The sequence below is a fragment of the Peromyscus leucopus genome, chromosome 2 (assembly GCF_004664715.2).
Source record: "Peromyscus leucopus breed LL Stock chromosome 2, UCI_PerLeu_2.1, whole genome shotgun sequence".
NCBI lineage: Eukaryota > Metazoa > Chordata > Mammalia > Rodentia > Cricetidae > Peromyscus > Peromyscus leucopus.
Window position 1 is genome coordinate 100089942 of NC_051064.1, and position 13057 is coordinate 100102998.

A 13057-nucleotide genomic window follows, 5' to 3' on the forward strand; every position below is an offset into this window, starting at 1 on the left:
GCTTGTGGCAGCAACCATTTGGACTGAATTGTTTCAGGCACTCCACATAGGAGGCTCTGTCACCCTTACCAGTGTAGAATATTAGAATTTCAACTTCTGACAAATTATAGAATTACTGTATGAAACCTGGGAAATTAGAACCAAAATGAACTCTGTTAGGCACTTATTATATAAATGGTAAAGAGTAAATGAACATTTACCGCATAATCTTAGATTCTGAAATAGGCTAGGTCAATAAGCAGATATTAAAACCCACAAAATAGATTTAGCCATTCCAGTGCAGTAATATTTTAAAACATCATGTTATGCACCATAAATATACACAATTTTATGTGTGAATCACATTTATACCTTGCAGCAAGTGGGGAGAAAGGGAAGGAGAGCAAGTTAGCCAAGAGCTGTAGTTGTTCTACTCTGGGGAGGGTTCCTCTCAGAGTATATGATAGGAATAGCTGATGCTGCTCAGCAATATTTAACCACTCTTTGTCTATGACTGTGAATAGTCTATGAGACTCTTAAAGTCACAACACAGCCCTCTCAAGGGTTCAGATGGGAAATTCAGTATAGCATAATGTCCTAGGCCATGGTCCAGAAACAGAGAAGGCAAGGTTTGAGGGAAACTAGAAAAAGGACAAAGGCTACTAGTAGTTCTATGTGGATCTTGGGGGTTCAATCCAGGGTTTAAGACCATGATTAGATGTGGCACCTCACCCTTCCCATTGATAAACATCAAAAAAATGGCACATTGCTGTCTCCCAAAGCTGAAGGTATAGAGTGATGACTTGGCACCAGACTGCAGGCATTTCCCATGGTTTACCACATTTGTCCTTTTTTTCTTGAAGACAGCCATAGGAGGAGGACCCTATTTTCATCCTCTTCAACTCATGCTGGAAGGATCAGTGTTTGCCCAAGTTTATACAGATAACAGCAAACCAGAATGGAACATACTTGGTTAGTTCAAATGTGTAGTATTCACATTGTGGTGGCCTGTTGGACGGTATAAGAGGAAGTCTAATATGTAACTAGTTGATGACTTGAAGGCTGCCTTAAAGGATATTTGCTTAAGGATATTTTAAATGACAGGTGAGACTTACCTACCTGATGAAATAAATCATCAGTTTCCAAAGCTGAAACAAGTTAGGGATGCAGAGGACTAATGAATAGATAAAATTGAGCCATAAGTGCTACAACCAGAGAAGCCATTTCCATGTCTCTGCCGTGCCATAAAGATCACATGATACTATAGTTGATAGGCAAAGAATACCATTTTATACATCTAATTTGGTAGGCTACTATTCCCCCAGACAAATCTAAAGTTTTGAAATTAAAGTCCTAACTTTGTTTCTTACTCTTGGTGAAACTTTGGATGTGATTTTTTTTTTCTCTAAGCCCCAATTTTCCCATACAGAAGATAGCAATGAGAACATTCTAGTTTGGTTTCTATTGCTGTGATAAACAACATGACCAAAAGCATCTTACAGAGGAACGTGCTTATTAGGATAACAGTTTTAGTCCATCATTGTCAGAGAGCAGAACAAGAATTCAAGGCAGGAACTGAAGGAGACACCATGAAGGAATGATGCTTAGTCATTTGATCATCGTGACTTGCTCAGCCTGATTTCTTTTATGACCCAGGACCCTGTGCCTATACTTACATATGGAATAGACACACACACCACCCATAAAGCAAAGATAAGAAATTTAAAAAGTGATTTTAGTGTATGCAATTTAACATCATATTGGATTCTTGCAAAACTTCTAGATACCAGGTTTCTTTTTCTTCTCAGAACTATTGAGTTTACTCTCAAATATTCCTTTTATACAATATATATATAATCTATAATTTTAATTAATTACACACATATAATATAATACAAGTTTTAATGAATAACCTTGCATGGAGACAGCTTGTATGGCTGTAGCATCAGTAACTCCCTTTGTCATGAGCACATCACACACTTGTTCTGACCCACTTTGGGGAAAATAGGAATCTTCTTTAAATTACTCCATGGTAGGGATATAATATTTTTAGTCAGTGAGAAACAAGTGTGAATCTTAGTACTGGCATATATTCGTTGTACTCTTGGTAAAATGACTAATATTTTCTAATTTCCAATTTTCTTATGAGTGAATCACTGTGAGTATGAACTGCTTCTGCATAAATAGGTAAGACATAGAGAGTCAAGGTAGTTAACATGTAATCATCTGGACACTAAGGCTGAGGGTATGAACCCTGTGCTCTTCCACATTTGTTCTACCTTCCCCCAATCACTTTCCCAAACTCAAGTGTCCACGTAAGTACATTAACTCTGCCAAGGTTAACCTCCATGTGTTGACTATGCAGAAAACGTATCTTAACCTCATTAAAAAATTTCAAGTGTATGTATTGGTGTGGGCAGAGTGATGATGGGAGTATTCTCTTGGCTATAGTACAATCCTTTCAGTATGTATCTGGGACATTGGTTCTAGTAGCAAGGCTATCTCCTGCTCAGCAAAATCTCTTCCACTGGACAGCCACCAGACAAAGATTGTTTTCAAAACATTCTTCTCAATAATTTTTAAGTGCTTCCTAGCCTCAATATAAAATTGATGCAAAATAACATGAGAGCCAAAATGCAAACCCTCTCCGAGGAGTCCTCTCACTGTGCTGTCTGTCCTGCTGTCTCTGCCATGCGCCTCTCTGAGGAGTCCTCTCCTATTGTGCTGTCTATTGTGTTGTCCCTCCCATGAGCCTCTGTGTCTTCATAGACTTGTTTATCTGATCTGCTTCACCCTCTAAACTTAGAGCTCTTAAGAGGACCAGAGGATAAATCATTCAACTCTTGAATTATCTACATCTATACCTAAGTCTAGTGCCTGCCACAGTGTGCTTATGAAACAATACACAAATGAATGGATAAATATGAAAGTCCCTTCCCTTTCCAGTTCCTTCTTTGCTTTACATGCAGTCTTGATCTCACACAGATTCACAAAGAAGATATGGGCATCATGATTTAGTTAGGAAATTATTGGAAGACACTTTTTATAACTCTTGCCATAATTAATGTGACAAGAAATAATAATTGACTTAGTAATGTAATCAAATCAGAATGTATTTGATTTGATCTGTCAAGTTGTTATTCATATCTCTAATCCTTCTAGTCAGAGCTTTCAACACTTAATTATTTCTGAAAGCAAGAAAGGCAGGCACATGCAATGTCAGGCTTGGCTGGAAGAAATGAAGAATTGCTGGACCCTTGATTCATTCTGTTAGGCTGTGGAGGTAGTAGGTGTGTCTTTTTCTCATGCATATGCTTCGTATTGTGCCAATAATGTTTATTGAATAATGGAGGTCATTTGCATAGTTCTTCAAAAACATACAGTCTCTTGAATATTTAGTGTTGTTTGTATAATATTCTATGAGTCCCCCTCTTCCACCACCTCCCAAAAGAAAACTAGTCAGGCAATGTTTACATATGCTTTTAATCTCAGCACTCAGGAGGCAGAGGCAGAGGCAGGTGGAACTCTGTGAGTTCAAGACCAGCCTGATCTGCAGAATGAGTTCCAGGACAGCCAGGGCTACATAGATAAACCCTGCCTTAATACCCCACTCCCCACCAAAGAAAATCAAACTAAACCAAACAAACAAAAACAAAACAAGACAAAATCCACTTGTCTCCAAATGATTACTTCTTTGGACAGTTTCTGAAAGTGTAAAGGGGCTTCCTATAAGACTTGTTACTTACTGAGCACCCATGGAATCTGAAATCTTCATACACAACACATGTCTTCATCACAAAATACATATCTTAGCATGTCTATTTATAGGCAAATACCTAGAATTCAAGATGTTGAAAAAACACAATGAACACGTTCAGTTTCAGAACCATCTTTCTCACTCATGTCTGTGATGTAATAAATCCCAATTATTTACATCAATTCAAACGCTGTGTGTATATCTGCCTTTGTAATTTAACTAAGCTATTCTTAATCTTTGGCTATCTACTCTCATTGATTTTTTTAAAGCAATAGCACATATTAATAAAGTTGACTCCAAAATGATACACTTTAACAGTATGAGTTTGAATATTTATTTAGCTTGTTTATTTAACAAAATATTGAGAAAGCAACTATGTGAAGTAATAAATGTGCCTAAACAAAAACATAGCTTCTCTATGTATAAGTACAGAAATCATAAGTCATGATGAATTATAATGGCTAAACTGTGTTGTAACTTGGCACACCTGGGAATAAGGAACCTCAGTTAAAGAATTGTCTGTGGACCATTTTCATGATGCTAACAAAGGAGAAAGTTCAAAACCATTTTGGTTATTTGTAACCATTTATTACATCCCTAGACAGGTAGGCCTGGGCTATATAAGAAAGGTAGCTGGGCATGCTAAAGAAAATGGGCCAGTACACAGCTTTCCTCCATGGTTTCTGTCACTGATCCTGACCTGATTTTCCACAATCATGTCCTGTGATTGGGACATGTAAGCCAAGTAAATCCTTTCATCCCTAAGTTGCTTTTTGCCAGTGTCTAATCACAGCAACAGAAAGCAAATTAATACTGAAATTGGTACCAGGAACATGGGTGTTGCTGTGAGGAACCTCACCGTGCTGTTTTTCAGAGGATTATGGAAGTCTTTTGGAGCTCTTATCTGGAAAAACCATTGAGTGCTTAAGGACTAATGGGATGTTCAGTGGGAGTTTGGATGATGAGAATATTGAGAGAAATGCATATGACAGAGACCTGGCTTGTGCAGTTTCAGAGGGAAGCTTAGGGGTTCTTCTCAGACCCCTACAGGAGCTATTCCATGATACATTTGAAATCGAAATCTGTATTGCTTAAGGGTAGGCCCCATGTGCAGCAGTAGATAGCCAACACAAAACAAATTCAATGGTATTTTTTGTATGTGTTTTTGTCTCATGTTGCATTGTTTGAACATTTTTCTCTCCAGTTGGGTTGTCTTGTCCAGCCTCAGTGTGAGGACTTTCACCGCCTTGTCTTACTTGTTGTGTACTGTTTGACAGTCATCTCTTAGAGGCCTGCTCTTTTCTGAAAAAGAAACAAAAAAGGGGTGGATCTATGGGAGAGGTAAGTAGGGGGAGCTAGAAAGAGTGGAGGGATGAGAAAATGTAGTTGGGGTGTGTGAGAAAAGAATCTATTTTCAAAAACAACTTGAAAAAAAAGTTTATATGGTTGATGTTTGATACTCACACCCAAACTTGATTTGTTTTTTCCATGAATTCTTTCCATAATATCTAGCATTTAAAATAGGATGAATTTTCCATCATTCAATATTATATATTTTAAAAAAATCAGACCCTTCTGAAATAAAATTTATAATTTATTTATAAATATAGTAGAAACTTCTGGAAGGCAGAGCCAGATATTTTTATCTACATACCCTCATAAGTAAGACTAGTACCTGGCATGAATATATTTTATAAAAATTTGGAATAAGAAAGTAAATAATTTGATTTTTTTCTTAAATTCTATTTTTCAGTAAAATAAGGAGAGAGAAGATTCTGTTGGAAATTTGGTGGTGGTTGAAATAATACAGATATTGATTATGGCTATGACTGTGTAAATATATACACAAGAAAAGCTCAGAGGTAAGGAGAATTCTTTTTGGGTAAAAGTGCTTCCTGCAAAGGATTGGATTCCCAGAACTAACTTAAAAGTTGGATACTGTAGTATACATCTCTATAAGTGCAGTACTCATGTTGGGAGATAGAAATGGGAGGCAAAAATGAGAATCCCCAAAATCTCATAGGCCAGCTAGCCTAGTACATACAGCAGAAAACCAGCAAATTGACACTCTCTAAGATAAGATAGATGGTAAGGACTGATACCCAAGGTTGTATAGTAGGTGCTTTGTCACCCCATTATAGAATAGCTTCTTTTAAACTCTTTGCTTTCCTCTTACTGCCCTCTAGAACTTTAGAGTAAAACCTTGTTGTGGAAGATACCACATGTATGATGCATAGAACATGAAGAAATCTATCTAGGATTCACTTGGAGGCTTCATTTCTCCTGGCTAGCTTTCATAGTGTTAAAAGGTATTGTATACTCCACCAGAGAGGGGAAAAAAGTAATCTCAATCTTATACAGCTATGAATCCCGCAAACTACAGTAGTGATAGACCTAACAAGACATGCTGACTGGTACAGTAGTGGAAGGAATATAATGGGAGTAACCAACAACATCCTGATTTGATTTAAGGCCTGCTTCAACACAATGAAACCTATATCTGGCACATTTATTGGACCAAAAACCCTGTGGCTAGACAGGTCCTAGGTCATAAGGGGAGAACCTATTATTAGTCTGCTAACTGACTCCTAATGACTTATCATTATAATATAGACTAGCATATCTCTCACTCCTCACTAGAGAAGCTTTTATTTTTATAGTAGAACATAATTAACATAGAAATGCACAACTCACCAAGGTACAGAGAATAAGAGACTACAGAATTCTAAGCCTTAAATAGGACACTTACACCATACTCCTTCCTTCCAAGGATCACAGTAGATGAGGGTGCAGAAATATTATAAGAGCCATAATTGTTGGGTGACTGTCAGGGAACAGTATTTTCCAAACAAAACAGGCAGTTGCATATATAATTTCACAGAACAGATAGCATACCCAATGCCTACATGAAGTCAAGTCAGACGAAATCCCAACATAGCAAGGGAAGGTAGGCTCAAAGTCCCACCCCCAGCTGAGGAGCTATGGGCAATTAAAAGTTGTCAGAAGAGGGCCAGTTTTTCTTAAGGATTTGACATCTATTAGTTCAACCACACTCCATGATGGACTTTAAGATGTAAGCTGAAATAAACCCTTTCTTCCTAACTTGCTTTAGGTCATGGTGTCTATCACAGTAAATGATCAAAAACACACCATACAAAATTCTGGAAATACTAATAAATAAGAAAAAACAAAATAAAGTAAAAACATTTTGTTGAGGAAGGAAAAATAAAAATCCTGTGTACTTTTCTAGTTATACAGAGGTTGTTTTGTTTTGTTTTGTTTTATAATCAAAATGTTTTTGGCTAATGTTCAGAAATGGAGAAACTCACTTCTAAATAGGATGTTTTCTTCAAACCCTTCCCATCAGGCATCAATGTAGAAGAGGAGGGGGAAAGTTTGTGATGGATGATTCTAAGGAAACAGTGTCTTCCAGATGTAACAGGACTGATGCATGTATAAACTCACAGAGATTGTGGCAGCATACACAGGACTTGTGTACATCCAAGCCAGAGGGGTCACAACACTGAGAAGAGAAAGTGGACATGGGCTCCCATTCTTAACCCAGACTCTATCTTCAACTGATAACTACTTACAAAGGAAAAAATAGTTTTTCCCCAATGGAGTCTTATTGAGTATATTAGCTATACTTAAGGGGAGGTCCCATGTCCAACAGTAGATGGCCAACACGAATTTGCACATTTTTTTGTCTCATATTACTTTGTCTGGGCACTATTTTATCTTATTGATCTTTTGATTACAAACAAAAGAAAACAAAACACTTCCCAAAGTGTATAGTTGGAGATTCTTAACTGAATCCAAGATTGACTAAAATAAAAATTCTTCAGAATCATCCTGAAGTGATTCCCCTGAGATGAATGTAGGAAAAGCATACATCAGAAAAAAAAAAAACTGAAGAAAAAAAGGAATGCATGAATCCCTAAAAAAAATGAAATAAATGAAGACTCCATGGGAATAGGAAGAAGCAAAGTGCTAGAAAGGTCCCCAGAAATCCACAAAGATACCTCCACAATAGACTACTGGCAGCAGTCGAGAGAAAGCCTGAACTGGCCTACTCTGGTGATCAGATGGCCGAACACTCTCTTGTGATAGAACTCTCATCCAATAACTGATGGAAGCAGATGCAGAGATCCACAGCTAGGCCCCAGGTGGAGCTCCAGGAGTCCAATCAGCGAGAGAAAGGAGGGATTATATAAACAAGAGATATTGAGACCATGACTGGGAAAAGCACAGGGACAAATAGCCAAACTAGTGGAAACACATGAACTATGAACCAACAGCTGAGGAGCCCCCATGGAACTGGATCAGGCCCTCTGGATAAGTGAGACAGTTGATTAGCTTGAACTATTTAGGAGGCACCCAGGCAGTAGGACTGGGACCTGTCCTTAGTGCATGAGCTGGCTTTTTGCAACCTAGGGCCTATGCTGGGACACTTTGCCTAGGCTGGGTGAGGAGAGTTAAAAAATGAAATAAATAATAAATGAGTGAATAACTAAAGTCCAAAGTGAATAACAACTTTGAAGGGATGGACTGAAACAATGTTTTAAAATCTTGTAGTAGAGTTCTCCACTGTGTTGTAAATATATAGCATGTTAGTGACACAGGAATAAAAAAAAATAAGTTGAAGCTTTCTTTTGTTCCCTGAAGCTATTGCAAACAGAATAACTCCACTCTCCTTTGGTGCATCCTTCCCTCCTAAGCTTCAGCTATCTTCCTTTCTACGTGAGCTGAAACCACACACCCTCCTAGCCATCACCTTAGAGATGTTGTAAGTTTCATCATGAAAAAGAGAGATTGGGTGCTTTGTAAGGTCTGCTCAAGGTGCTGATATGTAAAGTGGTTTACTGACTGCTTCTAGTTTTCCCTCCAAGAACCCTGAGGAGTGTTCACCTGTGGACAAATGCTTCCAGATGGAGTGTTCTTGAGTCTCCACATCACTAAGGTCATGGTAGATGCATACCTCCAGGTGTACCTTCCATGGGGCTGGATCCCTGAAGGATGATGGTGAGATGGTTGGGGTTTGTGGGGAGCAAATGCATACTGTTAACCTGCACTGGACAATTGGTTTGAGTATGAAACAGACATTTGATGGGAGTTCACTGAGATTTGAAGATTCTTTGTTACTTTGCCACATCCAACATAAATTAGGTAACCAATGAAGTTTAATAAGAAGCTGGAGAGATGGCATAATGGCTAAAGACATTTGCCGCTTTTGCAAAAAAAGGAGTTCAGTTTCCCACACTCAAAGTGCAGACTCGTGATGGCCTGTAAATCCAGTGCAAGGGATGCAGAAACCCTCTTTTGGCCTCTGTGGGCATGCTTGCATCTCACGCATGTACACACACACACACACACACACACACACACACACACACAAATAAATAAATTGAATAAATAAATAAATGAATGAATGAAAAATACATTCAATGAATTTTCCTAATGTTCTTCCAGAAACCTATCCCAAAAAAGAAAATTTGTTTATTTTGGATTTAAAGTTGTTTCCCTTCCTATTAAATAAATGCTCCCAATTCTTTTAATTCTGTTTTCATCAGTTTCATGCAGAAAAGGAATTATTTTCCTCCTAATTTTCTATTTCCCATTTAAACTGTTCTTACTCCTAACAATCTGTACAGTAGAGATTACCAAAAAAAAAAATCTCACTGAGTAAAAATGTGGCCTCCTCTTCCATAAGAATACACAGAAGAGTCAGAATTGAAATCCAGAAGCAAAAACTTATTCTTAAGAATGAAGGCAGACTCCATGGTATAGTACTTCCCTGGAATGCTCAAGGCCCTAGGGTTTTATCCCTAGCATGGCAAAGAGGATGGAAGGAGGAGGTGTTTCTTAAGTAAAGAAAAAAATCATATTCATGCAAAACTCATTCACCAATAGTTTTCTTTCAAAGTGTGTTCCTGTCACACAGATCATGTATAGTGCCCAAAAGGTAGAGATAAAATTTCTAACTAGTTGAAGTGGAAAGAAGTGAGTAAGGAGCTAGTGAGCTCTCTCTCCTGGTCAATTCAGTTTACAGATATCCCAGGCAAAAAGAGAACTCCTATTCTCTCCTCCTTTTTGGTTCTTTATCAAATGTAAGTTTTTCAGCAAGAAAAGTTTTTAGCATGGCTATACCCTCCACTGCTCTCCACTTCCATTCTGAGCAATACTAAGTTCAAACAAAGAGTTTAAACGAAGCATGTATGAAAGACTGACTCTATGAATGTGTTGACAGCAAATTTTCTTAATAATGAAAATGCTTATCTCACATTCAATCAATTTGTAGCACTTCCTTTTTCTTGATAATTTGTTTCCTACCTCCTTCCTTCCTTTACACTCTACAAGCAGTGTCAAAACATCTCAGTTCAATTATCTCACTCAATCTCTTCATTCAGATTCCATGCTGGATGGCATGTCCCACATCCTCAAATTCATTTCTGAAGTTAGAGCCATCAAACCATGGAGTGCACAGCCTGGTGTTTCACTGATTCTCTTCTAGTCAATAATGAATGAATAATATAATCAAACTCTATAAGTCCCAAGTGCCCATTCTCACACTGCAAAAGCAATGCTAATATGGTCTTTATTCACTCAACACTGAGCCTCCTGATTGCCACAACATAGGGATTTAAAAGCTTGTTGTATCATGGTCATCATGGGCTTTGGAGTTATGTTAATACAGTTTTTAGTGGTACCACTTACTGAATGGTATTTGGCCTATGGAAGATTCAGTTTCCTTGTTAGCAAAACATTGATGTTAAGGAAAACCACATGCATTAAGAGCTCAACACGAAGGAAACTCTCAGTAAAGTGTCTTCATTGAGTTTCATCTCGATAGCTCAGGCTCCTCCGAATACTGTCTCAATTCTTAACAGTTCTTCATTTTTAACGTGTGCACCTGCAAGCAACGATTTAGATATTAATGTGATCCTTAGTGTCAGATCTTTAATCATACGTAGCTTACGAGTAAGTTTCTCCCCATTAACCTAGTGCAGTCATTTAAAAATTGTGTCTATCATACAAAAGATGGCAAAATATCCAGAGGATTCTATCTTAAAATCTCAGCCTGGAGAATGGAGGGAAAGGGACGTGTGTCAAGAATACATCACACCTGATTGCCTCAAGCATGCAGGTGTACCAGAAATGTCTATAAAAGCACTTTCAACCTTTATGAGAAAGAAAAACAAGTCACTGCCTCCTGCGTGGAGACTCAGTGTCATAGCTGGTGGCATGAATAATTCATCAGCAGTTCCCAAACCCAGATAATGACACTTTTGTTATCTTCTCAAAGGGCAGAGGGGCTGGCTGTTCAACGACAACAAATTAGTTCCCCAGAAACAAAACTGTCTTTTTCACTATTGAACTTTCCTGGTCTGAAAATGGTAGACACATTAGAATACCAGTCCTAACCAAAGAATACAGAAGAGATTTCTGATTAAACAAACAAGAAGAAAATAATCCAAAGCAAATCATGCAGTAAAATGTAAAGGCTCACTCCCTTCTCCTGGGTCTCTTAAAGTCATCCAACCTCATTATAATGTGGGCATGTTCCCCAATGCAGAACTCTGTTTCTGAACCTGGCACACAACTTCTTTGACATGGCTGAAGGACAGAGGAATGTCTGCTTTCTGATATTTAATGCTGTATCTCTGGTACCACTAAGTCTGTGTGGTTACACACAAAAGGCTGCAGCATTCAGGTGCTGAGCCCTGCTTCTTGAAGGACCAGTGCAGATAGTGAGAGACAAATGTGGGTAATGGTAACATGAAGTTGATCAGGAAGCAGAGATGGGGTACCGTCAGAGGTATGCTCATGTGTTTGAAATGGGAAGTTCCCAGAGGGCTGTTCAGGTTCCTCTAAGTAGCTTGACCTCTTAAACATAAGATTGTTTTGCCCTCCTAGGAAAAGGAAGGAGTTTGGAAAGACATTTGAAAAGTCCTAGGAAGCATTACCTGCAAGTACACCAGTGAATATGCCACCAGGGGAAGTTTCTCAGAATGCTGGAAAACTCTTCAGCCTGCTACCAACCTAGTTCGGCTCATTGTCACAGATGGGACCGATTTTGTAAGATAGCAATTCCCAGCTCCCAAAACAGATTCCAAGTGAGAAAATAGGAAAAGTAATTGGTTGCTATTAGCTACGCATTCTGAAGTAGAAAGAAATGTGGGCAGTGAGGAATTTCTGGCCTGGATTAGAGGTTCCATGGTAATCAAACAATTATGAGAAAGAAGATTCCCAGCAACTTGAAACCCAGAAAGTAGGTTCAAATCACAATTGTATCTCTTTCAGACCTTCCCAAGAAAACCATCACATCCTCAAAAGGGTTTTCCTCAGGATGGACCTTCATCCTTCAGTCTTCCTAGGAATGCACCCTCATTACTGAATGCCATGGTATGCTTTCAACCCACACACACATGTGGAGGAAGATCATGTGTTAGCCTTACTCTAGATCTGGGAATGCTGGACTTGAATGACATCCTCACCTGGCCTTGACACATTTACACAGGGCTTTGAGTTGTACCTCTGGGAGGCATTATATTTTTCCAAGGGAAGCAGTCCCACAAGAAATACACTCTCCCACACAGCATACATACATGTCCCAATCCTCTGAATTACATTTTCAGCAGAGATATTCATTGCTGAAGTGTTCTTTAGGCTAAAAATCTGGGGCTTAAAAAATAACCTTATTAAAATAGACTCTACAAACCACAAAATGAAACATTTTATAATGTACAACTTGTGAAATTTTTGTATATTCACAGATGCATCCCCAACAGAAATTCACATCCATCAGCAAGCACTCTTAATTCCCATTCCCATCATACACAAACTTCCAATCCCATATTCTTAGCCCTGGGCAACCATTCGTTTTATTTCTTCAATCTCTCTTCTGGATATTCCATACAGATGAAGATAATAAATAGTTTTTCTAGCCTGAGTTTGAATTTTAAAAAACATTTCATGTCACCAGGCAATTCCAAAACAGAACTTCCATTTTCTTATCTCTGAAATAAAAGAAATAATATTTCCTGGCACAGTTGTAAGGTGTTCATAAAATAATAACATGCTAAAGCAGAGAACACGGTGCTTGGCATACAGAAGATGCCAAGTAAAATTAGCTTCATTTCTGAGGATAATTCTGAGGAAGATACCCCAAATCTTCATGCTGAAGGTAGTCCCTACACCTTTGTGCACAAAAGGGAATATAATGCTGTTTGCAAGCTGTACTTGACAATCCAAATATCTCTCTGAAAACTCTCTAAACATCCCTTCCTGTGCTACATCTTCATGTCCCAAAGTTCCAAGTTA

The 13057-nt window shown here is 38.3% G+C and overlaps 1 long non-coding RNA gene across 1 annotated transcript in view; it reads right to left on the bottom strand.

The window, feature by feature from the left end:
• Nucleotides 1–8650: 8650 nt before the first annotated feature.
• LOC119087420 overlaps nt 8651–13057 on the bottom strand; it is a 56884-nt gene continuing 52477 nt past the window's right edge. Inside the window, exons 2-3 of the long non-coding RNA XR_005090868.1 lie at nt 10451–10646; nt 8651–8745 (exon numbers count right to left, since the gene is read on the bottom strand). This is a non-coding gene — a long non-coding RNA (uncharacterized LOC119087420). The remainder of the gene's footprint in view (nt 8746–10450; nt 10647–13057) is intronic.